Genomic DNA, 5,973 nt, shown 5'->3' with positions numbered 1-5,973 from the left:
TTGGATTTATTATTTGTTGAGAAATATTTATGGTGCTCTTGTTGCCTGCTGTTTATAGCACTAGTTGATCATTGGTGCCATCATTGTTATCTGCTTCCTATTATTTTTGTACGCTATATTGTACAGGTTGCTAGACTAGTAAGTGTCTTTACTGTACCTCGTCACTACTCTACCGAGGTTAGTCTTGATACTTACTGGGCACCGCCGTGGTATGTTCATACTACTCTTCTGTATTTTTTTTTTACCAGATCCAGGTAATTGATCGTTAGTGGCTCTACGGATCGTTGCGGTGGAGACTCAAGGTAAACCTGCTGCGGCGTTCGCAGGCCTCGGAGTCACCTTCAATTTTACTTATTTCTATATGTTCCTTTTGTTTCGGAATAGTGATGTATTTATTTTGTATAACTACTCTTAGAAAAGCTTATGACTTGTACCACGGGTTTTGGGAATTGTAATTTGTCCAGGGTAATTTAATTTAAAGTTAGCAAATATCCATATAATTATAGTAAATGTTAGGCTTACCTAGGTTAGAGACTATGTGCCATCATGACTTCTTTGGAGTGATTTTTGGATCGTGACAGTAAATGATGGATTAATCTATATGGTTGTGTACAACTTGAACAATCTTTATAGCCTCTGGTCCATTTTTATTATACAGAGGTTACGTTGAATAACTCTATATATCAAATTTGTATCAAAAGCAACATTATGCTTAATTAATACCTTCAATTTCTTCCTGCATTTTTGTATGTGATTGTACGTACTTTAGTGCGGAGATGAGCAGGAACTTAATTCTTAGTGGGTGGAAACATTATCATCCATTGTTGGACATATTTATCTATGTCAAATACATATATATATATCCCATTGTAATAGTTAGTCTTTTGAGAGTACTGATAAATATGCCAGTTATGGGCCAACCGTGAGACTAATAGTCCGTTTGGCCAAACTTCTAAAATCAGCTTATTTTGAAAAGTGTTTTTCTCAAAAGTATTTTTAAAAAAAGTGCTTTTGATGAGAAACGGTTTGTGTTTGGCTAATTAATTAGAAAAGCACTTTTGAGCTGTAATTAGTGTTTGGCCAAACTTTTGAAAACTGTTTCTAAGTGTATTTTTCTCAAAAGTGCTTATCAGAAAAGTGTTTTTGGAGAGAAGCTACTTTTTTTTTGCTTCTCCTCAAAACATTTTTTTTCCTTCTAAAAGCTTGGTCAAGCACCTCAATTTTTTGCCAAAAATACTTTTGGTCAAAACAAGCACTTTTGGCCCAAAAAAAATCTTGGCCAAACAGGCTATAAAGCCCACGCTAACAGCTCAAAGGGCAATTTTGATTTTTGGGAAGTTTTGGCAAAAAACTAAAAACTAGTCATGAGATTTTAACGTAAAAATAGCACGGGTTAGCCAGTTTTCGGATTGATCATTTAAAAATAGACAGCGTTTGCAAAGTTATTAAAAAATAGCCACTATTTTGCTGCAACACGGAAAGTTCCAGTATAATATACTGGAGATCGGTGCACATATGTATGAACTTCCAGCATATTATGCTGGAACTCCAACATGCGGAAAGTTCCAGTATATTATGTTGGACCGGTATATTATACTGGAGTTCCAACATAAGTATACTGGAACTCCAGTATATTATACTGGAGTATTTTTTCGAATTTTGAACAATGTTTTTGTTCAGATTTATCTTTACATGAAAAGTGGCTAAAATTCAATTACTTTTAAAACTGTGGCTATTTTTGAATGACCACTTATAAATTTGACTATTTTTGAATTTCTCCCAATTTTAACCATAATAAATACTTCCTAACCTATTCGCACCAGGTAACTTGACTTGACAAGCAAAGCAAATGCTATTTGGATTGGTTAAACAATCACCTTTTATATAAACTAGTTTTAGGATACGTGTAATAAGCGTGTACCCTATAACAATGTGTATTATCTTTTTTTCTTAAAAAAGAATATCTTGAAAATAAAATTTTAAAAAAATATAAACTCTTGAAAATAAGGAATATTTATCATATTCAGTTGATAAAGTGGTGGATAGCCTAGCTAAGCATGAAACAATTAAGATAATTTTAAAGGCTCAATGATCTATTATATGTCCCCTTATTTTGATTTTAATTCCATATCAAAATGATCTTCTACGTAACATGTATTCTAGATATGTCAACTACAAAAAGAATAAAGAATTAGCAACGAACAAATTATGTAGTTAATAAAATAAATTCTCTAATCTTATGTAGTGATGAATTCAAGATAGATATTTAAAAGAAACCTATTAGCTACAATTTGAATTTCATAGCTAATTCTTATTTTTTCAGTCAAATTATGTAATAAACTATCTTACAATAATATTAGTTTCTTTTTTACCCAAACTTTTTCCATTAATTAACGCTATTATGCATTACAGTAATTTAGTTAATGTTGTAAATTCAGTTATGGTATTAAATTTTTATTACAAATATATTTTTTTCCAACAAAAATTACTATTTCAAAATCTAATGGTAGATATAGTTCATAGCAATAGTTGACATAGTATTCTTTGAAAATTAACGGATTCAACCACAAAGCTGCTAAAGAAATATGTATGCTTTAAATTTTGAAAACAGCAAATAATTCATAAGAAAGGAAAATAAAAAGGTAAAATTGGTCTTGTATGATTAAAGGACAAAGAATAAAAAAACTATACAAATCGTGGGCTTTCCTTGTAGGAAAAAGAAACTTTTCTCCCACTTTTTTGTATTTTTTTTATTGTCTTGATATTTTTTTTCTTATTAGGAAAAGATATCAATCACAGAATTATATATGGAAAAAATTTATTTGATTCGAACTCCTAAATAGTAGGAAATTATTTTTAGTTTACAATTTTGTCCAATGTAAAATATATTTTTAAAGGGTAAAAAAGACGAATGGCATTTCTCTAAGAGCCTTCGTGCTTTTAATATAGTACTAGTCTCTACACACGTGCGTTGCACGTAAATCTTCAGTCAATCATTTATACAATAGATCAATAAATTAAATTTATCAAAATATTATATACATAAATAACGAACTTATGTAAAACAATTTACATGGACAAAAATGTACGAACTCCTAAATAGTAGGAAATTATTTTTAGTTTACAATTTTGTCCAATGTAAAATATATTTTTAAAGGGTAAAAAAGACGAATGACATTTCTCTAAGAGCTTTCGTGCTTTTAATATAGTACTAGTCTCTACACACGTGCGTTGCACGTAAATCTTCAGTCAATCATTTATACAATAGATCAATAAATTAAATTTATCAAAATATTATATACATAAATAACGAACTTATGTAAAACAATTTACATGGACAAAAATGTAATAACTTTTTAAATGTTGAAAATTAATGTTATTCCATTAACATAGTACTTGAATTCAAAATGTTAGGATACTGGTTGAATCTACGAAAATAATCGATTTAGTTCAATCATAGTATCTGTTTTTAAGCATGTATGTGTGTTTGTTCTTTAAGCGTAGATATATGTGCAATGCCGTCATATCTTACCAAATATTAATTTTTTTTATAAATGCTATGGTTAGTGTAGGTTCTTTTGTGACGCTATAATTGCTCTTTAATAATCCAGAACTCTTGTAGTCGATACTATATCCCTCTTGAAAGTGTAATATATTACTCCATGTGAGAAAATAGGTTGGAAAAAAATATGGTCAAATATTAGGGATTATCGAGCCTTTCTTTTAAACATTGGAAAGCATACTGAAAATGTATTTGGAAGAATTTTAAAGCATATCTTTCCCTTCTGAAGTTAGAAGCTGAATTCTGAAAGCGTGTGCTAGCTTGAAAACATATTGGCTCATCATGAGTTACGCAAAATCGACACCTCCTTCAATTGTTTGATATATTCGTTTCTACCAGCCTAAATAGTTCATTCAGCCATATATTTCATATAACTGGTATTTTCATTTAACTATAAAAGTATTTCCCTGAGTAAGCAATCTTCTTTCTAAGAATGACTAAATTTTCTTTTTCCTTTTTTTAATTTAATTCAATACTTAATAGTAATAACTGTAAAACCCAACATACATTTGTAATAATAAAGGATTGGATTATTTTGTTTATATTCCTCAAAAAATTCATTATTTCAGCACTACATAATATTTTTTCCTAAAAATGTGGATTTACTTCTTGTGCTCTTTGTGAACAATGAAATTAATTTCTAGAATCTCGATATCCTATCAATTGTTTTCTTTACTTTTTAACGCATCTTTGGTATATGTAATAAATAATAAATAAAATTGTAGTAATAAATATAATGAAATAGTTAACGCATGTTATATAGATTTTGTGACTGATTAGGCTTATATTTCTTAACGTGTGTTTTCTTCGAATTAGTCAGACTTTGAAGGATGCACAAATTCTTTGTCCAAGTAAAATTAGCATGACGATTGGTAATTACAATTTCATCCTTTAGGAATAATGCTTTTTAGAACTAATTTAGCTTTTTAAGGGTATAAAATCTCAATATTTTGACGATATTTTAGTCGTTTAACATTTAGCGTTTTAAAATTCGTATTTTTATAATAATATAGATAGATATAGATATAGATTAACGAATTACTAATCTGAATCGGTAATATGACCTAAATTGTGATAAACCAACTGGCTGTAAGCATTATTGGGCGAAATTATAGGATTATTAAGTTATTTTGGGAAGGGTAATAATTAACAAATTATTTTGTTAGGAATCGGAAGATTCTGGTAGAAATTTTAGGGGCCATGGTTAATAGAAGAGAAATTTTCATAAAGCATTATCTTTTAGTAGTAATTAGTCATCTATATATACCATTTGCTATATTATGGATTATAGATACTTTTTCTGTGATTATAAGATATATTTGATGTATTTAAGCTATTGTATTCATGAATACAATAGCAAAAATAGGCGTGAATCAGGGAAGTCCAACTAATTAGTTGTTGTATTCGAGTGTATTCGACTGTATTCATGGAGTGAAACATGGGATTACAGCTTGACAAATTATTGTATTCGACTGTATTCACGGCGTGAAATAAGGGATTACACTATTTTTAAAACGGAAAGTGAATCAATTAATATAATAGACTCCTAATATAACTCAACAAACTCAATTATAACACACAAATTTTGTATTTTCAGTTATAGAAAAGATTCTCAACCGAAAAATACCCCAAAAATATAGCAATCTTCAGAGAAATTATATAATACATCTGAATACATAAATTATATTAATTAAAAAAATATATGAATACATGCATGGCATATAGCGAGACAGTGAATACAATGAAATACATAGAATACACCGGGATACATTGAAATACAACGGGAAAAAAAGACAATCTTCGAATCGTTGAGAAGGAAAGAGAAAAATCGTCGAATCGAGTGACTTTAACATTTACAGTGATTGACGAAGAGCTCACGGCCATGGAAGCTCCACGAGGTCACATACTTCTCTCTTTTTCTACCATAGTTATATACACATAACCTCTAAAACCTCCATTTCCACTTCCTCCAAATTGACAGAAAAATTAGCTGAAAACAACAAACAATGGATCACTACAAAATATTAGGGTTAACACGAAGCACGAGCAAGGAAGATACTCCCTCCGATCCAAAATAAGTGATTTTTTGGCCTTTTTCTTGTAGTCCAAAATAAGTGATTTTTTTCAGATTTCAAGAATAAATTAATTATTTTTTTCATATATTGTCCTTGGAGTAAATAGTGTTGGAATATGTGTTAGGAGTGTTTATGTGAGATAGTAAAGGTTAATATAGTCAATTCCATTGCTAATTAATGTTAAAAGGCGGATTTCTTAATCTGTGTGAAAACATCCAAAAATCACTTATTTTGGACCGGAGGGAATATTAAACAAGCGTTTCGAAAATTGGCAATGGAATTTCACCCCGACAAGCACGCACATTCACCGCAGCAGTTAAAGGAAAACGCTACTCT

Source organism: Nicotiana tabacum, chromosome 3 (assembly GCF_000715075.1).
Source record: "Nicotiana tabacum cultivar K326 chromosome 3, ASM71507v2, whole genome shotgun sequence".
In the NCBI taxonomy this organism is placed as follows: Eukaryota; Viridiplantae; Streptophyta; class Magnoliopsida; order Solanales; family Solanaceae; genus Nicotiana; species Nicotiana tabacum.
Note: the sequence above shows the minus strand (reverse complement) of the source record.